Below are 26083 nucleotides of genomic sequence, written 5' to 3'. Positions count from 1 at the left end.
AATTCCACTAACATTTTCCCGTCCCTCTTCAATGTTAACATTCATTCATTCACCAAATTCTACTGTTTCATCCCGCCCAGACTCTCTTCCCTCCCAGATCACCACGCACTTGGATTATTGCAGTTCCCCGTCCCGCTGTAGAGTCGCCCCCTTCAGTACATTCAACATATGCCTACCATTTGTTAAGACTGTGCTTGCTGCCAGAGAAGGTTGTATAGCTGCCAAATAAGCATCCTAAAATACTTCAGTTTTTTAGACATCTGGCCTTCCCCTCCCCCCCCCCCAGAATAAAGCCATCCTTCTTCCACTATTTTTCAAGATCTTTCTCATCTAACTGCTGATTTACTCATCCTGTTACTCCCCAGCAGGGTGGTGAGGTAAAAGAAAAGTGGGAGGCCCATCCTAGTTTCCATTATGCCACTTTCTACTTGTATGATCCAGGGAAAATCACTTTATTTCTGGGTTCTACTTTTCTTAACTGTAAAATGGGATGTGAACTAGACGTCTGAGATCCAACATATCACTAAAATGTGTGGGTTAGTATGCTAAGCACTAAGTTATACATACAACAGGGTGCTAGCAATATCACAGACTCAGAATTTTGGCAGCTTGTTTTCTTATGTTTTGGGAGGGGGTTTGTTTTTTGTGGGGTTCTTTTTTTCCCTCCCATTGGTTGTTTTTTCTTATTCCCGACTCTGCCCCAGATTTTTTTTTTTTTAAACTTACGTTTAGGGATCCCTGGGTGGCGCAGCGGTTTGGCGCCTGCCTTTGGCCCAGGGCGCGATCCTGGAGACCCGGGATCGAATCCCACGTCGGGCTCCCGGTGCATGGAGCCTGCTTCTCCCTCTGCCTATGTCTCTGCCTCTCTCTCTCTCTCTGTGTGACTATCATAAAAAAAAAAAAAAAAAAAAAAACTTACGTTTAGTATTTTTTTAATTAAAGCCAGCTGAGTGCTCCCTTCGGCAGCACATATACTAAAATTGAAATGTAGGACGCCTGGGTGGCTCAGCGGTTAAGCGTCTGCCTTCAGCCCAGGGTGTGATCCTGGAGACCCGGCATCCAGTCCCGCATCGTGCTCCCTGCATGGAGCCTGCTTCTCCTTCTGCCTGTGTCTCTGCCTCTGTGTGTGTCTCTCATGAATAAGTAACTAAAAATCTTAAAAAAAAAAAAAACTAAAATTGAAATGTTAGAAGATTAGTATAGCTCCTGTGCAAGGATGACACTCAAATTAATGAAGCATTCCATAATTTGCAACTAATGTAACATTGGTTGTCAACTATACTTCAGTATATACTTTTTTATATACTTAAATAAGCTGGGAGAGCCTAGGTGGCTCAGTTGGTTAAGTGTCTGCCTTTGGCTCAGGTCATGATCCCAGCGCAAGTCATGATGCCAGGTCCTGGGATCCAGGCCCCTGTCAGGTTCCTTGTTGGGGTGGGGGAGGGTTCTGCTTCTCCCTCCCCTGCTCTTGCCCCCTTGCTCGCATTCTCCGTCTCTCTCCCTCTCAAATAAAATCTTTTAAAATTTAAAAATAATAATTTTTTTAAAAGCTAGCTAACTAAGCACATGCATTCATTACCTCTTCTTCCTGAGACCCGTTAAAATGATACGAAACTCATACATAATAGAAAGTGGGAAGAGACCACCAAGACATAATTTTTTCTTAATTTACACACCAAGTGAGTACAGTCTGACTAAACAAAATGAAAGAAACTGTAATGTGTAATAGGTGCAGGAGGTGCTACAGCCAATAGGGAAGTGAAATAAACATTTCTATATAGAACAGAAGAACCCTTCCTTATCTTGGATACAGTACCCTAGGCATTTATTCCAGGCTAAAAATCAAGAGTTCTCATAATCTCTGGGGAGGAGCTAGGTGGCTATTTGAGCATTTAATGTCTAAGAGTAAAGCAGTCTTCATTCTGGCACAATAGCTATTTCTCTACCCACTCACCCCTGAGTGAAGTTGTACAAGTTGGCAGGACCCTCCCAAGTTCACAAGGTTTCTAATCAGCATTCCAATTACTTCATCTTAAACATAAACAGACAACCAAGGATTAGATTATTTGATATTTAAAAGCAGTTTCAATTTAGGGGGAGGGAAGAAAGATAAACAGAAAAAGTGGCCATAGAGGAAATAGAGAAACTTCACAGAACTTGAAAAATAATTAGGATACTCATGGACTTTCATTACACCTGTGAACAAGAATATCATATTCAGTATACTTAGATGAAGTATTTTATTTATTTATTTATCCATGAATAAAAGGTAGGTCTTGAAATCATAAATAAGAAATCGCCAAAATTATAAATTCACTTGAACTGTTAAAAGAGTAAGTGAATGAAATTTTTTAAAATAGGAGAAATACAGGGGTACCTAGATAGCTCAGTCAAAAAAGCACACGATTCTTGATCTCCCAATCATGAGTTTGAGCCCCATGTTGGATGTAGAGATTACATAAATAAATAAATAGACTTTAAAAGAAGAAGAAGGGACACCTGGGTGGCTCAGCAGTTGAGCATCTGCCTTTGGCTTAGGGTGTGATCCTGGGCCTGGGAATTAAGTCCCGCATCAGTGGACACCGAACCTATACATATACAATGGAATATTACTCAGCCATTAGAAACTACAAATACCCACCATTTGCTTCAACGTGGATGGAACTGGAGGGTATTATGCTGAGGAAGTAAGTCAATCGGAGAAGGATAAACAGTGTATGGTCTCATTCATTTGGGGAATATAAAAAATAGTGAAAGGAAATAAAGGGGAAAGAAGAGAAAATGGGAAATATCAGTGAGGGTGACAGAACATGAGAGACTCCTAACTCTGGGAAACGAACAAGGGGGGGTGGAAGGGGAGGTGGGCGGGGGGTTGGGGTGACTGGGTGATGGGCACTGAGGGGGACACTTGACGGGATGAGCACTGGGTGTTATGCTATCCGTTGGCAAATCAAACTCCAATAAAAAAATTATATACAGGGGCAGCCTGGGTGGCTCAGCGGTTTAGCGCCGCCTGCAGCCCAGGCCCTGATCCGGGAGACCCGGGATCCAGTCCCACGTCAGGCTCCCTGCATGGAGCCTGCTTCTCCCTCTGCCTGTGTCTCTGCCTCTCTCTGTGTCTCTCATGAATAAATAAAATCATAAAAAAAAAAGTAATTCTACGTCTGTGATTAAATCTTCCTTTTAAAAAAAAATATATATATACAAAAAAAAAAAAAGGAAAAAAGAGATCTGTAGATCAGACCTACTTGGAGTGCTTGTTGAAACTAAAAATGCCCTACCCCCATCCCCACTCACCTCACCACCAATTTTGATTCATTAGATATGGAATAAAATTGGAAAATATGCATTTAAATAAAAAAGTCCCGCATCGGGCTCTATGTAAGAAGCCTGCTTCTCCTGCCTATGTCTCTGCTTCTCTCTGTGTCTCTCACGAATAAGTAAATAAAATATTTTTTAAAATAAAAAAATAATAAAAGAAGACATACACAAAGAGATGGAAATTGCAAAAGAAAGTATAAGAAAATCAATCCAAGAGGACTAATATTACAGGAGAAAGAGAAAGCAAAGTAAATAAAAGATGGAAAATTACTAAAAAAAAATAGTGGAAGAAAACTTCCCAGAGCTTAAAGTGTCTACTAGTGCAGAGCAATAACAAAGAAAAAACAACCTTGTAAAATGTTGAAGTTCAAACATTATACCATTATTGATATAAAGGTAAAAATAGAGTGGACAGTTAAAGATGTGGAACTTAGGGAGAAAAAGATACAAGTAAAGATAAAAGTATTCAAGAGATTATTATTGGCAGAACTTTTCTGGTTTTAAAATGCATGTTAGAAGTAGAAAAAGTAACCAATGGAGGAACAAGGAATTGTTAGTCTATTTTGAGAGGTAGGAAGACACAAGGAACAGGATTTATAAGTAAGCTAAATCATCATTAATCTAGGTAGTTCATCAAGATATGGTAGCAGAAGACTTAAAGTATTATAATGGCAATACTCCCCTATTCTTCTGCAGATTCTATGCAATACTATTAAAATCTCAGCTGCCTTTTTTTTTTTTTTTCCAAAAATTGGCAAGCTGAGTCCCTCACATGGAAATATAAGGGATGCAAGATAGGCAAAATAATCCTTAAAAGAAAACACTTATTCTTCCTGATTTCAAAACTGACTACAAAACCACAGTGATCTAGGGATGTCTGGGTGGCTCAGCGGTTGGGCATCTGCCTTCGGCTCAGTGCGTGATCCTGGACTTCTGGGATCAAGTCCCACATCAGGGTCCCTGCATGTAGCCTGCTTCTCTGCCTGTGTCTCTCATGAATGAATGAATGAATGAATGAATGAATAAATAAATAAATAAATAAATAAATAAATAAATAAATACCACAGTGATCTAGATAATGTAATACTGGAAAAGTGGTGGACATATATACCAGTGAAATAGAATTTAGTATTAAGAAATAACGCATTTATGAACAATTTTTAATAACATCGACAGGTCAATGAGAAAAGAATAGTCTTTTCAACAAAGAGTGTTGTAACAGTTGTATATCTAAGTGCAAAAGAATGAAACTGGACCCTGCCTCATCCATACAAAATTTAATTCAAAATGGACCATAGGGGATGCCTCGTTGGCTCAGCAGTTAAGCGTCCACCTTCAGCTCAGGGTATGATCCTGGAGTCCTGGGATCAAGTCCCACATCGGGCTCCCTGCATAGAGCCTGCTTCTCCCTCTGCCTGTGTCTCTGCCTCTCGCTCTCCATGTCTCTCATGAATAAATAAGTAAAATTTAAAAAATAAAAAATAAATCATTTAAAAAATTTTTTAAATAAAAAATAAGTAAAATCTTTTTTAAAAAATGGACCATAGATCTAAATATAAATGTTAAAACTATAGTACTGGGCAGCCCTGGTGGCTCAGCGGTTTAGCACCACCTTCAGCCCAGGGCAGGATCCTGGAGACCCAGGATCGAGTCCCACGTCAGGCTCCCTGCATGAAGCCTGCTTCTCCCTCTCCCTGTGTCTCTGCCTCTCTCTCTCCCTCTGTCTCCCATGAATAAATAAATAAAATATTTTTAAAAAATAAAAATAAAACTATAGTACTTTCAGAGAAAATATAGGTATATTTCTGTGTGACCTTGGATTAGGCAATAGTTTTTTTAGCTATAAAACCAAACATACAAGTGACAAAAAAAAAATAGGAAAATTAGACTTCACCAAAATGGAAAACTTTTGTATTATTCAGCCTTAAAAAGGAAGGAAATCCTAGCATATTACAATGTAGTGCTCATTTCGACAGCATATATACATGTTACAATATGAATGAATCTTGGAGACCTTATGCCAAGTGAAATCACCCACCCACAGAAGGCCTGTATATTGTACAGTTCCATCTATATAAGATACCTAGAGTACTCAAATTCATAGAGTCAGAAAGTAAAAAGGTGATTGCCAGGGGCTTGGGGGAGGAAGAATATGGAGTTAGTGTTTAGGAATTAGAGTACTTTGCATACTTCAGTTTGGAAAGATGAAGTTCTGGATATGATGGTGGTGATGATTGCATCTCAATACGAATGCACTTAATGCCATACAATTGTACACTTAAAAATGGTTAAAATGGTAAATTTTATGTTGTATATATTTTACCACAATAAAAAAATTTATCTCTTGTACTTCAAGTACACTGGTTTGGACTGAATTGTGTTCCTTCAAAGTTCCTCACTCTTTCCCAAACCCTCAACATATTTGAAGAAAGGCCTTCCAAAGGTAATTAAATTTAAATGAACTTGTAAGAGTGAAACCTTAATCCAATAGGACTAGTGTCCTTGTAGGAAGAGGAAGAGACACTTGGGGGATAAGCATAAAGCAAAGGCTTCATGAGGACACAACCAGAAGATGGCCATCTGCAAGCTGGCCAAACCTACTAGCACCTTGATCTTGGATACCCAGCCTCCAGAACTGAGAAATAAATTTTTGCTGTTGAATGAGATTTTGTTATGATATCCCTACCAGACTAATGCAGATTTTTATACTGAGAAGTGAGGTGTTGCTCCAATAGTTTAAAAATGTGGAAGTAGGGCAGCCCCAGTGGCTCAGCGGTTAGCGCTGCCTTCAGTCGAGGACGTGATCCTGGGGTCCTGGGATCGAGTCCCATGTCCCCATGTCCGGCTCCCTGCATGGAGCCTGCTTCTCCCTCTGCCTCAACCTCTCTCTCTCTCTGTCTCTCATGAATAAGTAAATAAAATCTTTTTTTTTTTTTTTTTTTTAATGTGGAAGTAGCTTTGGAATTGGTTTGTGAATAGAGGCTGGAAGATTTTTGAGGTTCATGTTAGAAAAGGCCCAGATTGCCTTTGAAGAGAGACTGTTGTTTCAAAAATGGATATTTAGGGCAGCCCGGGTGGCTCAGCAGTTTAGCACCACCTTCAGCCCAGGGCGTGATCCTGGAGATCAGGGATCAAATCCCATGTTGGGCTCCCTGCATGGAGTCTGCTTCTCCCTCTGCCTATGTCTCTGCTGCCTGTCTCTTTGTGTCTCTCACGAATATATATAGTTTTTTTTTTAATTTTTTTTTTAATTTCTATTTATTTATGATAGTCACACAGAGAGAGAGAGAGAACCTCTGATTTACAGCCAACTGCTCAGAAGTACAGATAACAATCTGAACTTGCAGATGGCATCCTGAGTTGGAGGGGATCACTGGAACCTCCAATTTGTAGCCAGTTGGCCAGAGACACAGGTAATAACATAGGCTTGCATCTGGCATATGAAGGAGCAGGGAAAAGAGTAGTAGGACAGCACTCTTGTGGGACTGAGCCCTTAATCTGTGGAATCTGATATTATCTCTGGGTAGACACTGTCAGAATTGAATTGAATTGTAAGATATCCAACAGGTTTCTGGAAAATTGCTCCTTGGTGATGTGGGAAACCCCCCCACACACACACACATGTTGCAATTGGGCATGGTACCTAATTACTATCCATATTACAAAAAGAAAAGGTATATTCTAGAAAGCACACCAAAGGGGTGGCTGGAAAATCGTATGATAAAGAGTTCATAGGTGCTGTAGGGTCCAAGGGCAGGCTGCCTGAGGGCAGGCTGCCTGAAGACAGGCCACTTTGGCATGAACACTGTTTTGAATTAAACACAATGGAAACCCAGTAGATTCATAAAAAGCTTTTCACCTCCCCCTCAACTGACTCTTTGAACCAGGAAAAGAGCTATTAATAGAGACTTCTCTTTACCTAAGAAACTTACCTACATAATAAGGTAACCTTGGTTTTTCAAGCATCTTTCAACTTCCTGCTAATGGTCTTTCCCCACTTTGGATCCTCAGATACCTTCCCTTTGTTCATACAAGCATCATATTGCTTCACTGTCTTTGGAAAATCCATGTCTATGTGGATTCCCTGTATGTATGCTATTAAATTTGATTTTCCTTTGTTAATCTGTCTCCTATCAATTTGATTCTTAGCCCAGCCAAAAGGACATTAAAGGTAGAGAAAATTCTTCCTCCTGATAGTGTGATTCATAGATTTAATCAGCCATCTCAGAAGTATCTAGGAATAGCGATGGAACTATAACAGCAGAAGCACTGCCAGCTTGGAATAAAGGGGACAGAGTCAACAAAATAAAGGAATCCTGTTGGACTTCTGGGATTCCACAGAATAAAAAAATTGAACTATGTGGCTGCCAGTCCCCATTATCCTTAAAGAAAAGGGAAGAATAGCACCAAAAGCTGTTCAGAAATAAGCATAACTGTCACTCCTACCATGAGTCTGGAGGATACAGGCCTAGGGGGTCAAGGCTGTATCTTCAGTTTTAGTGGGTCAGGCTGCTACCAACCAGTCCCTCAGGAACAAAGTTATTGCCCAGAAACAAGAAGATGATGCTGCCACCCCTGGAGCTCCAGAGGCAAAGCATTGAGCCAAACGAGATTACTCTTGAGCCTTAAAATCTAATGGAATTATCTTGCTAAATTTTGGACTTCCTTTGGATCCACACCTCCCCCTTTCTTCTTTCTGATTTCTCTCTTTTATTATTATTACTTTTTAAGATTTTGTTTATTTGTCAGAGAGAAAGAGTGTAAGCAGGCAGAAGAGCAGGCAGAGGGAGAAGCAGGCTCCCTGATGAGCAAGAAGCTGGATGCTGGACTCTGGACTCAATCTCAAGAGCCTGGGATCATGACCTGAGCCGAAGGCTGATGCTTAACTGACTGAGCCACGCAGGCATCCTGATTTCTCTTTTAAAATATGAATGTTGTAGTAGCAAATTAGTTCTGAATTATGAAACATTTGCTATTTAGCAAGCTAGCAAATGATGCACATATTTTGTTTTTCATGTACTGGGCAATATAAGTGAAATTAAATCTGTCCCTTTTCCCCTCTCGAATGAGGTTTCCATTTGGAAAAAAGACTTGCACTGTTGCATATGTTCTGGGGACATAGACTTCTCATAATTTCCACTTAGGGGCACTTAAAGATTTTTTCCTATTGGAACACTTTTACACTTTCTGATGTATAGTACTTGAAGTTCTTGCCAGAAAATTGCTTTTGAGTTTTGAAGGCTTTATTCAAACTACTTTTAAATAAGTGGTTTATTGTCAGTGCTGTGTTTCATTTTGTTTTATAGAATATTTTTCCTCTACCCTTTTATTTATTTCCTTCCCATTTTAAACATATATATAATTTCCAATCCAGGATATTGCCTTGCCACCCATGAAAACTGTTCTGGCACCAAAAGTAATGAGAAATGTTCAGTGTATTAGAAAATTAGAGTAAAGAGCCACTCAGCTTCAGTTTTTACATACCATGAATAAAACATTAAAACATCACATGGAGAAGTTTACATGGTGATTGTTCACCTGCAGTACTGCAGACTTTTAACATTTTGTATCCTTTTCAGTGAACCAGAATAAAAATATTCATTGACCATTATGGTTATTTGCTGATTTTTTTTTTTTGATGGTAATCTATCCTTATGACACTATGGCAACCAAACTGGCTTTACCATCTTCGCTTTAGCAGTTATCGAAGACAATGGATTATCATCTTTATTACTATCTGTCTTAAGCATTATATGCTAGTGGAATCTAGTTTAATTGTTTCAGATGGAAAAGTATTTGAATTTCCATTTTGAATGTGTTTGGACTAAACAAACAATAAACTACTGATGTCTGCAGCATTTATCTATGTCCCTAATTTAATCTGTAGGTTTGTGTTCCAAAGTATTTTCTCCCAATTGCATTTCATACAACCTAAGTAAAAATAAGTAATTGTTCTAAAACAAAAACAATAAACACACAAAAAATTTTTTAAATAAAATGCAGGTGCCTGAGTGGCTCAGTCAGTTAAGCATCTGCCTTGGGTTAAGGTCATGATCCCAGGGCCCTGGGATTGAGTCCAAATCCCCATTTGGGCTCCCGGCTCAGTAGAGAGTCTACTCCTCCCTCTCCCAACCTTCCTGCCTGTGTGCACTTGCTCTCTCTCTTTCTAATAAAAATAAATAAATAAATCTTGAAAAAAATAAAATGGAAATGTCTATGCATGCCTATCTCGCCATTCTATCTTGGAAGCACAGAATTTCTGTTTCACAGGCTCAAAGCTGAAAGAAGAATTTTGCCTCAATATCAATCATATTTCAAGTCTCATCCATACCTGGTTGAGATAATATTTAGATGAGGCTTTTGACATAGAGCTGCTTCTGGGTTAAGAATTTGGTATTGGGGTGAATGTATTTCGCATTTTAAAAAGATATAAATTTTGGGTACCCAGAAGGTAGAGTTGTTTAGGACAGAACTGTGTTCTCCTAATATTTATATGTGGAAGCTTTAACCCACAATGTGGCTGTATTTGGAGACAGGGCCTTTTAAAAGGTGATAAAGGGGCACCCCCGGTGGTGCAGCGGTTTAGCGTCGCCTGCAGCCCGGGGTCTGATCCTGGAGACCCAGGATGGAGTCGCGCGTCGGGCTCCCTGCATGGAGCCTGCTTCTCCCTCTGCCTGTGTCTCTGCCTCTCAGTCTCTCTCTCTCTCTCTGAATAAATAAAAATTTAAATAAATAATTAATTAATAATTAATAATTAATAATTAATAAATAAAAGGTGATAAAGGGGGCAGCCTCGGTGGCGCAGCAGTTTAGCGCCGCCTGCAGCCCAGGGCGTGATCCTGGAGACCCTGGATCGATACCCACGTCAGGCTCTCTGTATGATGCCTGCTTCTCCCTCTGCCTGTGTCTCTGCCTCTCTCTCTCTGTCTCTATGAATAAATGAATAAAATCTTTAAAAAAAAAAATAAGAGGTGATAAAGGTTAAATTAGGTCATATCCAGTCTGTAGTATTTTGTTATGGCAGCCCTAGTAGACTAACTCAGACACTACCAGGAAAGTGAAATGACAGCACACAGAATGGGAAAAAATTTTACAAACCGTGTATCTGATATAATATCTAGAATATATAAGTAACTCTTAAAATTCAATGATAAAAAGACAACCCCATTTTAAAAAATGGGTACAAAATGTGAATAGATATTTCTCCAAATAAGATATACAAACAGGCAAAAAGGAAACTTTGTGAAAATTATGCACACCATTTCTTTTCTTTTTTTTTTTTTTTCCTATTTTTAACTGTGCACACCATTTCTGCTTGTATACCACAGTCAGTGTTTGCTCAAGCAAACTGGAAATACTGGAAATACAGCTTTTATTGTGAATGATCATGGATCCATCAAAATTAAGAAGTTTTATAATTGAATATGGAGAAAGTGACTAAGGAATGACAATTATCCATCTATGCCACAAACCTCTACCTAGAAAGCAGCACAGAGACACAAAGAGATGAAAATATGACAGGCCAAGGACATGAGGCAGTTCCCTAATTTAAATCTACTTAGAGGGGATGCCTGTGTGGCTCAGCAGTTGATCTTCTGCCTTTGGCTCAGAGTGTGATCCTGGAGTCCCAGGATCAAGTCTCATATTGGGCTCCCCTGCAGGAAGCCTGCTTCTCACTCTGCCTGTGTCTCTGCCTCTCTCTGTGTCTCTCATGAATAAATAAATAAAATCTTTAAAAAAAAATCTACTTAAAGTCCCAGAAGGAGAATCAAGAGAATGGAGGAGAAAAAAAAAAAGAGAGAGAGAGAGAATGGAGGTGAGCTTATATCCATATAATGAATGAGGATTTTCCATATTGATAAAAAACATAAATCCACACATCAGAAGTCACTAAGAATACGAAGTAAAAAGAAAATCTAACCCAGAAAATTCCAGCGAAACTGACAACATAAAAGACAATACTTTTTCTTTCTTTCTTCCTTTTTTTTTTTTGACAACATATTTTTTTGCATATTTTTTTATTGGAGTTCAATTTGCCAACATATAACACCCAGTGCTCAGCCTGTCCAGTGGCCCACTCAGTGCCCGTCACCCAGTCACCCCATCTCCCCGCCCACCTCCTTTTCCACTACCCCTTGTTTGTTTCCCAGAGTTAGGAGTCTCTCATGTTCTGTCACCCTTTCTGACATTTTCCACTCATTTTCTCTCCTGTCCCCTGACAAAATATTTTAAAATTAATTTCATTTCTTTTCCTAAGGGCTGCTGTAACACAGTGCCACAAACCAGGTGGCTTAATATAACAGAAACTTATTGTTTCACAGTTTTGAAGTCTAGAAGTCCAAAAACAAGGTGTCACAAGGTCATGCTTCCTCTGAACTGATAGGAGAAAATCCTTCCTTGTTTCTGATGATTTGCTAGCAATCTTTGGATCACAGCTGCAAAACCTCAATCTCTGCCTCCATCAACATGTGTTATCTCTTCATACATCTGTGTCTCTGCATCTCTTTTCCTCTCCTAAAAGGACACCAGTCATATTGGATTAATGGACTACTCATCCAATATGACCTTATCTTAACTAATTATATCTTCAATTGTCTATCTCAAAGTAAGGTCACATTCTTAGGTACTAGGGCTTAAGGCTTTAATATACCTTTTTGAGTGATACAATTCAACCCATAACATCAGACCAAAAAAAAAAAAAATCAGCTTATTTACAAAGTCATAGTAATTAGAATAACAGCAGACTTGTTAACACAAAAGGGAAGCCAGAAGCCAGGATAATATCTTCAAGTGCTGAGATAAAATAACTGTCATCTAGTAACACTACTTTTTAATTTTTTTAAAGTTAAATTCAATTAGCCAACATATAGTACATCATTAGTTTCAGAGGTAGAGCTCAGTAATTCATGAGTTGTGCATAACACCCAGTGTTCATCACATCACATGCCCTCCTTAAGTAACACTATTTTATTTTATAAGACTAAGGACAAAATAAAGACATTTCAAATAAACAAGAGCACAGGGTTTATTACTAGTTGATCTTCACTGAAGGGAAGGATAAATGATACTTCAGAAAAAAATAATCCTAGAAAAAGTTCTGAAAGACAGGAATATGGTGATCAAAGAAATTAGTGAACACGTGGAGATATCTAAATACACATAGTTTGTAACTTTCCAAAGCTGATAGAAGAAGAAATAGTAAGCCTGACTGTTTCTATAACAAAGAAATTTGAGGGGTACCTGGGTGGCTCGGTCGGTTGAGTGTCTGCCCCGGCAACGGGCTCCCTGTTCAGCAGAGAGCCTGCTTCTCTCTCCACCTCTGCTTGTGCTCTCTCTCTTTCTCTCCCTCTCTCAAATAAATAAATAAAATAAATCTTAAAAAAAAAAAAAAAAGAAATTTGATTGGTAGTAAAAACTCTTTCATTTAAGAGAAAAAGTCCACAAGTTTTTACAAATCAGTTCTACAAAATATTTAAGGAACAAAGCATTTTAAACTTATTTTCAACTCTTCCAGAGAATTTATAAAAAACAGAATTAGAAAAAAAAAAAAAAAAAAAAAAACAGAATTAGAGAGAAAATGCCCAGTCCCACTCATTTACTGAAGTTAATAAAATATTAATACCAAAGCCCTACAAGGGCAGTATAAGAACATTAAATTATAGAGCAATACTCATGAAGAAGGGTACAAAAAAATAAGTTAGTAGCAAACCAGATATGACAATATATTTAAAAGATAATGTATTATACCTAGGTTGAGTTTACCCAAGTGTACAAATATATTTTAATATTTGAAAATTAATGTAATTTACCACATTAAGATATTAAAGAAAAAAATCTATCAATAGGTACACAAAATAATATTTGGTAAAATCCAATACACATTTCTGATAAAAAAAAATTCTAGCAAAACATCTCCTGTCCTAGCAATATACCTCCCTGCTGGGGCCTAAGAAGCACGAGAGGCTGTGGAGTATGTAGCTGTGGATGCCCTCCACTCTGTGTCCTACTGGCCTCAGCTCCCTCCCTGGTCAGCCCTCCATAATCACAGAGATTAGAAAGCAGCTGCCTGAACTATTTTCCAAAGGATAAACATTACAAGGTGTTGAGATTGAGTATGGCAGCTCATCAAGAAAATCCTATTTAAAAAAAATATATTTTTTTAAGTAATCTCTACACCCAGGCTCACAATCTCTACACCCAGACTCACAATTCTGAGTTCAAGAGTCTCATGCTCTACCAACTGAGTCATCCAGGTGCCCCAAGAAAATCCTATTGGTCTGTGGGGAGCACAACTTTCAGCAGCCACTAGGGATGCTGCTGTTCAGGTGCCATCTGAAATCAATTCTTTCTCAGAAGGTTTTGTGTCTTTTCTCTGCAGTAAACTGCAAAGTAAACTCAAACACAGCACTTCTGAATACAGCCCAATGGAAATATACAAGAGGGAATTCTAACTAAAGCTTGTTGGGAGTATAGCCCAGCCCACGTGGACACTGTCTCTGTTGTTGCTGCTCTGAACTCAGACCTGTGTGTCTCCAGAGGAAAAGATAAGACAGTTGTGGCCAAAACTGGAAAATCGGAAATGTGATCAAAGGCTCAGAGGACATTAATGAAAGAAATCACTAAGGTAGCCTGTATTCACAAATCAAGCCAGTTCTTCAGCATCTGTTGTGACAGGATGGTCATGATGTGGAACTTGTGTGGTCTTTCACAACCAAGGCAACAGTTTTCCGTAATGCCACGGTGGTCACTGGATTGGCTGTGAGTCCAGGCGTGTCACACCTGGGCCCTGGCTTTTGGGACAACACCCTGCTTCTGTGGGATGTTGGGACGGGACGGTGCACAGAGAGAGCCTCCATTTCCAGGAACCTGCTCACTTACCTGTGCTGGGTCCCCTAAGAACCACAGACTTCTAAGGATAAAACCATCAGATTATGGGACAGTTGGGGCTGCAGATACCTCATACATTTCCTGCAAAGCAGCATATTCAGACTTACTTTGAGGTCAGTGAGGACAAACACAAGTGTATCTCCTGCAGCAATGGCTTTGGAGGGAAGGCTGTGAAGCCACATTGTGGAACCTAAGGCAGACGTGGAACAGAATATGAGAATATAAGAGGCATTTTCAGATTGTTGCATCCTGTGTCTTTCTACCAAGCCTGTTGGCCTTCATGCCTATCATTGCTACTTCATCATATGACTGCAAAGTGACAATTGGGAACCAGTATACTGGAGCCTGCCTGTTCACCTTGTCTCTGGATAGATTAGGACCTTTGACTTCCCTGGTTGTTGGTGACACTGTCTCCTTATGATATGCAAGTTTCAGCAGGGGAATTCATCTACTCAGAGGGGACCACAGCTGAGGGCTGGAACTGTGGGAAGTGGCAGCCTTGTGAGGCCAAAAGATGTTTCACTGAACAATATCAACCATGGCAAGTCAAAAACAAAAACAAAGGCAAAGAAACCTCTTAGCAAAACAATTACAGAGGAGAAATTTAATCTAATATAAAGCTATTTTGGGGGTACCTGGGTGGCTTAGTCGGTTAAGCATTCAATTCTTGGTATCAGCTCAGGTCTTGGTCTCAGGGTTTTGAGTCCAAGCCCCATGTTGGGCTCCACGCTCAGTGTGGAGCCTACTTAGGAAAAAGACCAATTATTTTTTAAAATGCTTAAAGTAAAAAATAATAATTTAAAAACAAATAAAAATGCTCATAGCAAACATTACGTTTAGTGGGAAAACATTAAAATCATTCTCTTTAAAATCAGGAACAAGACAAAGCCACTATTGTCTCTTCCACTTAACATTATATCATTGTTCTAAATAGCATACTAACGTATGAACAGAAATAAAGTTTAAATATATATATTCTAATAACTACAAAGAAATTTTTAAAATTTTTATTTATTTATTCATGAGACAGAGAGAAAGAGAGGCAGAGACACAGGTAGAGGGAGAAGCAGGCTCCATGCACAGAGCCTGATGTGGGACTTGATCCCAGGACTCCAGGATCATGTCCTGGGCTGAAGGGAGGTGCTTAACTGCTGAGCCACCCAGGCTCAGCAAAGAAATTTTGAAAAAAAAAAAAAAAAGAAAAGAAAAGATATTTTGAAAATTACTTAGATTTTTTGTTGATGGCATCAATGGAATAGTAATTCTGAAATTATTTTGTCTTTGTTGTAGGATAGAGAAAACAAATAAATATATTATTATGAGGAATGGTGCTTTATACTATTGGACAGCAATAATAGTAATCACAGAGTCATTCTCTTGTGCCAGTTTCCCAAGCCCCAGTTCCTCCAGGATGATACAAGAGCTAGGTAATACCTGCACGTAATATATGTTGTTACGGGAGAGGAATCCTAAACTCAAGGAGCCCAAATTTTTTATAATGGGCTGCAAGCAAACATGCCTAACTTTTGCCTTAGAGAGATATTTACTTTATTAAACTATGGTTATAATAAACAAGCCTGTCTTGATGGGAGACATTAGCTTCCAAGGCTGTTCACTATCCAAATATCTTTGGATTAGGTAATCCAGAGCAGAAGGACAGTTAGTGCTTCTTCTCACAAGTCACAAAGAAGTGTGAGACCATGGAACACTATCTCACAGCAGCCAGTATATAGAACATTCTACAAAATAATTGTTCTGGAGAGGCGCCTGGCAGGCTTAGCCAGTGAAATGTGCAACTCTTGATTTCAGGGTTGTAAATTTGGGACCCACATTGGGCATAGAGATTACTTAAAATCTTTAAACAGTAACAACAAGAACAATACAATAAACAATTGTCCTGGAATCATTAAAATATTAATGTCCTAGCAAATGCTGTTAGAGTCCTGCTCATATTTCCTCAATTTACCCACTTCAGTGTGCACCCCACTCCCAGGATTATCATTTCTTTGCCTGAGGGCTTTTTTCTTAAACCTCTGCCTACAGCTGATTTCAGGGAATTCACTTCCCCAGGAGCAGCCCTCAACCAGTGACTCACACAAGTTAGCATGTTCCAGTTCCCTTGCCCTCTGAGTGTGAAAACTATGAGAGACATGTTTTACATTAATTCTCCGAGTTTCCCAATAGCATGAAGCAGTTTTCTTCGGTGATAATTGGCTTAATAACACACCCATTATTCTCAGCCTTCTCTCTCATCTCACTTCCCCTCTCCTCTGCTGGTGTTTCTTGAGATCACCTCCGGGTGAAGCTACTTGCATCTGAATCCTCATCTTGGAGTCTGCTTCTGGTAGAATCCCAAATAAGACATATCCAAGTGGAAATGTCAGATATGCAATTAAATATGGAATTCAGGTGAGGCATTCAGGCAATTGTGGGTCATCAGCAAAAAAGATGATTCTCTCTTCTGATTATCTATCGCAACAAGAAAGGCCAACCTGGGACGCCTGGGTGGCTTAGTGGTTGAGCACCTGCCTTTGGCTCAGGTTGGGATCCCAGAGTCCTGGGACTGAGTCCCACATTGGGCTCCCCACAGGAAGCCTACTTCTCCCTCTGCCTGTGTCTCTGCCTCTCTGTCTCTCTCTCTGTCTCTGTCTCTCATGAATGAATAAATAAAATCTTTAAAAAAAAGAGAGAAAGAGAGAGGTTAACCTAAAATTTAGTCTCTGAAATAACTTTTTTTTTTAGCTCACAATTTTGAGAATCGGAAATTTAAGCCTGTCTCAAATGGGCAATTATTCTCTTTCACATGGCATCACCTGAGGTTACTCACTGCATGATATTCAACTGCCAGATGATTTTTAATCCACCAAAGCGCATGAAACTGAGCCAAGATGAGAACACCAAAGGCATGAGTGGAAATGAAGTCCAAACACTGAAACTTCCACCGTGGAGACCAGTGAACTGAAGAACCAGCCACAGAGGCTGAGGACTATGCCATATGCTGCTGATAAATTAATAAGATGAGGATTAACAATAGATGTTGGGGGAGGCACCTGGCTGGCTCAGTGGTCATGTGGTTAAGGCCTCATGTTGGGCTTAGAGCTTACTTTAAAAAAAAAAAAAAATATATATATATATATAATAGACATTGGATTAGTGATGTAAACATCAAGATGACAAGAACAGTTTATTCAGGTGGTTAAGTTGAAAGTTTGATCGGCTCAAGAGAGAATGGAAATGGAGTAGCAATGTAAGTTGTGAGAACTAGCAATTCTTTTTAAAAATTTTTTAAAAGATCTTGTTTATTTATTCATGAGAGAGAGAGAGAGAGAGAGGCAGAGACACAAGCAGAGGGAAAAGCAGGCTCCAAGCAGGGAGCCTGATGTGGGACTCAATCCCAGGACTCCAGGAGGAGGCAGATGCTCAACCAGAGCTACCCAGGAATCCTGAGAACTAGCAATTCGTTAGAGAATTTCTGCTATAAACAGGAGTGAGGAAATGCATCAGAGGCCAGTGGGAAAAGTGAGGTCAACCTTAGGTTCCTATGTATCTTTCTCCTATCCCCAAATTCCATTTGACATCATTCACTTCTGGTGACTTCTGGTTTGGGACTTGTAGGTAAAGGATGCATACTGGCTGGTTGAATAGCTTGAAATCCTCCTTTATTACCTATTTCATGTGCATAATGATAAGATAACTAAACTTGCTTTAAGTATATCCTAAAGCATTTAAATTTTTTAAAGATTTTTTTTTTATTTTTATTTATTTATGATAGTCACAGAGAGAGAGAGAGAGGCTCAGAGACACAGGCAGAGGGAGAAGCAGGCTCCATGCACCGGGAGCCCGACGTGGGATTCGATCCCGGGTCTCCAGGATCGCGCCCTGGGCCAAAGGCAGGCGCCAAACCGCTGCGCCACCCAGGGATCCCAATTTTTTAAAGATTTTTTAAAAAATTTATTTGAGAGAGAGAAAGAGAGACGGCATGAGCAGGGGGAGGGGCAGAGGGAGAAGCAGACTCCCTGCTGAACAGGGATGTAGGGCTCAGTCCCAGGACCCCAAGATCATGACCTGAGCCAAAGGCAGATGCTTCCTGACTGAACATTTTAAATCCAAAATTGCAGAGAAGAGTATGAGAATTTTGAGTCACTATTTGGCTGCAGATCTAACTTTACCCTCTATATTTGAAGCTTTTTATACTTGATAAATGTCCATATTGTAAGTATAAAAAAAAACTTGCCACAGTAACGTTTATGGTTATAGTTTTATGTCAGATTATAGAACCACAAGTACTAGAAGGTAGTATAGCAGAGTAGTTTTGGGCAAGGGCTCTGGAATCAGACTGCCTGGGTTCACATTATGCCTTAATTCTCCATGCTTCAATATCCTTATCTGAAGTGGAGATAATAATAGTAACTACTTCACCGCCTGAGTGGCACAATCAGCTAAGCCTCTGACTCTTGATTTCAGCTCAGGTCATGATCTCGGGGTGGTGAGATGGAGCACCCCATGAGGCTTCATATTCAGCGGGGAGTCTGCTTGAGATTCTTTCTCTCTCCTTCTCCCTCTGCCCTTCCCATTCCTGTATGCATGTGCACTCATTCTCTCTCTCTTTCTCCCTAAAATAAATGAATACATCTTTTAAAGAAATCATAGTAACTATCTCACAAAGTTATTATAAGGATTAAATGAGACAATACATGTAAAGTGCTTAGACTAGTACTTGATCACGTTAGCTAGATTATATTTACGATCATTATGCATCAGTTAGGAATGCTTTCAACTGTTAAGTAAGAAAATACCTGATTTACAGTGGCTTAAATACAAAGAGTTTGTTTCTCTCACATTGCAGGCACCCTGGAGATAAGTGGTTGCTAAAATTGGTTTATTTCTACAATGCCAGAGCTTGGCTTCTCTTCCATTCCCTTGGAATTTCTCTGATGATTGCAATACCACCAATCATCATATTTCCAAACAAATATATTCTAAAGCAGAAAGCAGGGAGCAAGGAAGGGCAAAGAGATTTCTCCACGTGTGCCTTTCTCTTATTAAAGAGGAAGTCTGTGTATTGTATTGTTCTGTATTGAGTTGTGCTGTGTAGTGTTTTTCAAGAATGTCTTAGTCTGAGAAAGCCCCCTGGCCAAGAAATGGAGGTGCAGGCAGTGGGTCAGGCTGTCCTAAGTGCACAATGGTGGTATAGCCAAAGGGGGGTAGGAGTGAGGCATCAACCTGCTGTTACAGCTGTCTACATGGCGTCTGAAATCTTACATGATCAAAAACAAACTTCTGCTTTCTACCCCCAAATCCATTCTCCCCACCTCTTCCCCATCTCAGTAGAGGCAACTCCATCCTTCCAGCTACTTAGACCAAAGGCTGGCATCCTCCTAAATTCCTTTCTCTTGTCCGTCACATTTAATCTACTTTCAGAATCCAACCTCATTCATCACCCTATTATCACCACCGTGACCCAACCCACTGTGGTTTCTTGTTAGGATTATTTAAATAGTTCCCTGACTGCTCTCTGTACTTTCTTTCCCCCTCTTCACCATCCTTTTAAAACTTAGATCATATTATATCACCTTTGTACTCAAAATACTCCAATGGCTTCCAGCCTTATTGATAGTAAAATCCAAATTCTTATAAGGCCTATCATTCCTATACAATTTGGTCCTCTCTCTTTGACCTTAATCCACTACTACTCTCCTTCTAGTTCATTCTGCTCCAGTTGCACTGAGTTCTTTGCTATTTCTCAATAATGCCAAGCATGCTTTTGCTTCAAGACTTGCTCCTTCTGATGGGCACATCTTCTGCCAGATACCTTCAAGGCTTGTTTCCTCACTTCCTTCAGATCTCAGATGTCACCATCCCTGAAGCCTCCCTGATTCCCTATACAGAACAGCCAGCTCTCTACATGCAGGGACAATAAAAAAAAAAAAAAAAAAAAAAAAAACCACAAACAAGCAAACAAGTGAACAGCCATCTTTTCATCTATTCTGTGTCCCCCTTATTGTTTCATTTTTCTCCATCCGATATACTTAAATAGTATATATATATATATATATATATATATATATATATATATATAATGTTTGTTTATTTTCCTTTCTTTTAAGATTTTATTTATTTATTCATGAGAGACACAGAGAGAGAGAGGCAGAGACACAGGCATAGAGAGAAGCAGGCTCCATGCAGGGAGCCTGACATGGGACTCGATCCCAGACCCCAGGATCACGCCCTGAGCCAAAGGCAGACGCTTAACCGTTGAGCCACCCAGTCATCCTTGTTTATTTTCTTTTTTTATGATTTATTTTATTTTATTTTATTTTATTTTATTTTATTTCTTTGAGACAGAGTACACAGCATGAGCGGCAGAAAGAGAGGAGAAGCAGACTCCTCTCTGTGCAGGGAGCCCAATACTAGCTCCATTCCAGGACCCTGAGATCATGACCTGAGCCAAAGGTGGATGCTTAACTGACAGAGCCACCCAGGTGTCCCTTCTTTGTTTATTTTCTATCTCCTCTGAAATGTAATTTCTGTGAGGAGAGGAACTTTCTTTTTAGTCCCTGTTTTACCCCTAGTGCTTGGAACATAGTTGGTACTTAGAAAAAAATTGCTTAAAGAATAAATGAATGAGCAAATAAGATTTGGACATTTGGGTTGCTTCAAGCTTTATGTGTACCAAGTTTTATTTATTTATTTATTTATTTGTTATTTATTTATTTATTTAAATTTATTTGTGATAGTCACGCAGAGAGAGAGAGAGAGGCAGAGATATAGGCAGAAGGGGAAGCAGGCTCCATGCACCGGGAGCCCGACGTGGGATTCGATCCCGGGTCTCCAGGATCGCACCCTGGGCCAAAGGCAGGTGCCAAACCGCTGCGCCACCCAGGGATCCCATGTACCAAGTTTTATGTATATTACTTCCATATTTTATGATTAATTCCTTTGTATTTATTTCCAAAATGAGAGTATTGAAAAAAAAGCATTTTTTGGCTTTTTAATATGTTATCAAATTGCTTCCCAAAATAATTAATACAATTAGATAGAGGGTACTAGTTATAAGATGCTCCTGCTAGGCATTATACTTTGAAACTTTCCCACAAATTTCACAGAAAAGACTAGCAGATGTGATTATTTTTCCATAAATTTTTAAAGTTTATTTTTTTTTAGTAATCCCTACACCCAATGTGAGGCTCGAATCCATGACCCGAGATCAAGAGTCTCATATGGGCAGCCTGGGTGGCTCAGCAGTTTAGTGCAGCCTTCGGCCTAGGGCCTGATCCTGGAGACCCGGGATTGAGTCCCGCGTTGGGCTCCCTGCATGGAGCCTGCTTCTCCCTCTTCTCTTCTCCCTCTTCTCCCTGTGTCTCTGTCTCTGTCTCTGTCTCTCTCTCTCTGTCTCTCATGAGTAAATAAATAAAATCTTAAAAAAAACAAAAACGAGTCACATGCTCTACTGACTGAGCCAGCCAGGTGACCTCCATATTTATTTATAACCATCAATAGTATGTTTAAATAAACTAATATAATATAATAAAAATAGTACTTTAAAAAAAATTAAAATCTCATCCACAGGCTTTCTCAGGTTTATTCACCTTTATGGCTCTGACCTAATCTTGGCTAACTATAATTAAAAGTGAACTTAATAACCTATTCTAAACACTGCTTTCTACTTTCCTCTATTAAGTGTCGTACTGGCCCCCACAAGTGTAGGATTCTAAGTCCTACTTATTAGTTTTTATCTTAGTTAAAGAGTCTCACACTAGAGGGAGAGGCCATTTTTCTGCCTTCATAACTATGCCTTATTAAAAAAAATATCATGCCTCTCCTCACAATGTCTTTTGTATCCTGTAATTTATGAATGTATACATATGGATTATATGTCTCTGCTTGAGTAACTTCATATAATTATATTTTCATAGGATGAGAGTAGTTCGATACAGCCATATATATATATATATATATATATGAATAACCCAAAGTCTCAGCAAGGAATATGCCTGGCTTTGATTATCGATGAGAAAAGTAGTTAATATAACATTAAAATTGCTATGATACCCTATCCAAACTCAGTTACTAGTTCACTTTCTTCAGATACCACCTTATCTCATGAGTCACCTACTCCTAAATGTTACTTTAAATTACCATTTGCAACCACTTCTTCCTAATGCCTGCTCCCAACTGCCTCTCTAAATCAACGTTTCATAGTTCCTACATTGTTGCTATTCTTTGTCATTTTTTAAAAATATTTTATTTTTTAAGTAATCCCTACATACAACATGGAACTCAAATTTACAACCCCAAGATCAACATCACCCCTCCAGTTGTTATTTTAATCCAACAGCTAATTATCTTTGTCAATCACCATTCCTAATAGGCCAAACTATAAGAATTTCAGGAAAAATTTTGGTTAAGGTATGCCTGGGTGGCTCAGTGGTTTAGAGTGTCTGCCTTCGGCTCAGGGTGTGATCCTGGAGTCCCGCGATCGAGTCCCACATTGGGCTCCCTACATGGAGCCTGCTTCTCCTCCCTCTGCCTATGTCTCGGCCCTTTCTCTCTCTGTGTTTCTCATGAATAAATAAATAAAATCTTTAAAATATATATATAACAATACATACTAATAATAGTTGTTAATAATACAGACCCTGAGACATCAAGAAAATGTTAAATTAGGTGTACCAATCTTCTGTAAAGAAAGCAAAGGTGTATATGGGGATCCCTGGGTGGCGCAGCGGTTTGGCACCTGCCTTTGGCCCAGGGCGCGATCCTGGAGACCCGGGATCGAATCCCACGTCGGGCTCCCGGTGCATGGAGCCTGCTTCTCCCTCTGCCTATGTCTCTGCCTCTCTCTCTCTCTCTCTCTCTGTGTGACTATCATAAATAAATAAAAATTATTAAAAAAAAGGTGTATATGATACATTTTCTGTAGATGTCTATCCAAAATATCAAATATTTAAAAATTGGGCATGTAGGTAAAAACTAGTAATCTATGTAGTTCACATTGTGCTAAAATGCACTAATATTTTTTCTTTTTTCCTTTTATTTTTTAAGTAGCCTCTACTCCCAACCTGGGGTTTGAACTCATGACCCCAAGATCAAAAGCTGAATGCTCTACCAACTGAGCCAGCCAGGTACCCCTAATGTGCTAATATCTTCAAAAAAGAGATTGATGAGAAACTTTTACTCAGAATTTGCTCAATCCTACTTTTCAAAGCAACTATATTTAATCCTTTCAGGAATCATTTGTAGGAAACAATGGAAAAGATGGGAAAACCTGTTTTTGCCCAAAAAGAGGTCAACTTAACATAGTGGCCATAGGAAAATTAATTTAATAAAAAAATAAATTTAGTTTAACAACTTTGTTTAGACTGATTTGGACATTTCTCTCAAAGGCCAATAATCAGTACATTTTGTAGAACAGATAGCATATCCCTCAGTGAATCCTTGTGTTTATTAATGAAAAAAAAAAACCTTTGGCTTCTTTTTTTAAGATTCATTAATTTGAGAGAGAGACAGCATATGCAGGTGTGTGTGCACACACAAGTTGGGGAGGGGCAGAAGGAAAGAATCTTCAAACAGACTTCCTGCTGAGCACGGAGCCCAATGCAGGGCTCCATCTCAGGACCTGTGAAATCATGACCTGAGCCAAAACCAAGAGTCAGACGCTCAACTGACTAAGCCATCTAGGTGCCCCAACCCTTTGTCTTTGTAAATAGTAAATGCAAACATTATTTCAGAGGCTCAAAAGTAGAAACAAGTGCTAATACATATGTAATAAGTTTGACTACATTGCTTTATTTATTTATTTATTTATTTTTTACTACATTGCTTTAATTCTAGTCACTGAATAACCCACTCAACAATTAAGAGTAATATTTATGATTAAAACAAAAGTCACTCTGAAAATTTTATAAAGTTAAAGAAAAATTCTCGACTTCTTTTGCTCCCAGCCTGTATCCAATGCGTCAGTAAATCTTTGAGTTATACCTTCAGAAGAAATAGTTCTGTCCAACTCTTCCATTTCCAGCTCAGGTCACTATCATCTGTCATCCAGATTCTTGAAATAAGCTTCTAACTAGTCTCTGGTATAACATCATTGCCCCCTTTAGTTTGAACATAGCAGCAAGTAAGATCTTTTAAAATTTATAATTTAAAAATTTTGTAAGTAATATCACTCTTCTGATTAAAATCCTTCCATGGCTTTCCTTCTTATGTGGAATAAATAAAACTACCATATGATCCAGCAATTCTATTTCTGGGTATTTATCCAAAGGAAGAGACGACACTAACGTGAAAAGATACCGTGCACCGCTGTGCTCATTGCAGCATTATTTTCAGCTGCCAAGACATGGAATCGACTCAGGGCTGCTGATAGCCTCGGAGGCTTCCCCATGTACCCAGAGGGCAGCAGGCCTGACCTCTGTGCCAGTCACCTACAATTTGATCCTTTGGAGACAATTGTAAATAAATGTCTCATGCCTTTTGCTCTCAAGTCTTTAAAAAAAAATCCGGGTGAAAATAAATGAAACCATGCAGCTCAAACCCATGTTGTTCAAGGTCAGCTGTATAAATAAAATAGAATATTATTCAGCTACAAATAAGGAAATCCTGCAATCTGTGACAACACAGATAGATCTTGAGGTCATTATGCTAGTAAAATAAGTCAGACAGAAAAAGACAAATACTATATCATCTGATTTAGGTGTGGAATGTAAAACCAAAAACAAAAACAAAAAACCCAAAAAACTAAATTCATGGAAACAATGTAGATTGGTGGCAAAGGGGAGAAGGGGAAGGATGGCTGAGGGTGGTCAAAGGGTACAGTCTTCCAGTTATAAGATAAATAAGTTCTAGAGGCATAATATATAGCATGGTGATTCTAGTTAATACTACACTGTATACTTGAAAATTGCTAAGAGAGTACATCTTAAAAGTTCTCATCACACACACACAAAAGATAACTATGTGAGATGATGAATGTGTTAACCAGCCTTTCGGTGGTAATCATTTCACAGCATATCAAATTATCACATTATACGTGTTAAATGTGTACAATGGGATAAAGATAGGGGAAAAAAAGAAAGAAAAAAACATAAATATATATTGGTTTTTGTTCTCGGTTCCCAGGACAGAAATCCTAAAACCACTGTATTTTCCTAAGTGACAAGACCACCAGCAGTATCCTTCGTTCTAATACTTGATGCTTGAGTGGCCCTGGTGGTGCAGCGGTTTAGCGCTGCCTGCAGACCAGGGCGTGATCTGGAGACCCTGGATCGAGTCCCACATCAGGCTCTCTGCATGGAGCCTGCTTGTGTCTCTGCCTCTCTTTCTCTCCCTGCATCTCTATGAACAAATAAATAAAGTCTTTAAAAAAAAAATACTTCATCTTTGACTCTGGGTTCCTGACACAGAGATTTAGAAAACATGATATTTCCTGGGTAATAGGAGTATCTTTTTTTTTTTTTAGGGCTTTATTTTTAAGTAATCTCTATACCAAATGTGCTGCTCAAACTTAGAACCCTGAGGTCAAGGGTCGCATGCTCTACTGACTGAGCCAGCCAGGCACCCCAGGAACGTCTTTTGTTTTAACTGGGTAACTCTTGGTGGGCTTCTGAATAGTTTCAGAATGGAGGCTCATCACCAGAAAGATCTGTCATTCCACCCCTCATCCTCTGGGAAGGGGAGAGGGACTGGAGATTGACTTAATGATCATTGTATATACCTACATGAGGAAGTCTTCATATAAAGCTCAAAAGTGGTGTTTGGAGAGCTTCTGGGTTGGTGCACACATCCATGTGTCGGGGTGGTGGCACATCCCAAGTTCATGAGGACCTAAGCTCCTGTGCTTGGGACTCTTCCAAACCTCTTTGTATGTAATTCT

General features: G+C 39.2%; 1 protein-coding gene and 2 pseudogenes across 4 annotated transcripts in view; all 3 read left to right on the top strand.

Moving 5' to 3' along the window:
* Positions 1-26083, top strand: part of RAD52 (RAD52 homolog, DNA repair protein) — a 119455-nt gene that overhangs the window by 29434 nt on the left and 63938 nt on the right. The window lies entirely within an intron of this gene.
* LOC140617778 (U6 spliceosomal RNA) lies at positions 1155-1251 on the top strand (annotated as a pseudogene).
* LOC140616900 (WD repeat-containing protein 31 pseudogene) lies at positions 13589-15688 on the top strand (annotated as a pseudogene).

Source organism: Canis lupus, chromosome 25 (genome assembly GCF_048164855.1).
Source record: "Canis lupus baileyi chromosome 25, mCanLup2.hap1, whole genome shotgun sequence".
NCBI classification, from domain to species: domain Eukaryota; kingdom Metazoa; phylum Chordata; class Mammalia; order Carnivora; family Canidae; genus Canis; species Canis lupus.
Note: the sequence above shows the minus strand (reverse complement) of the source record. Positions and strands in the feature narration are given on the sequence as shown.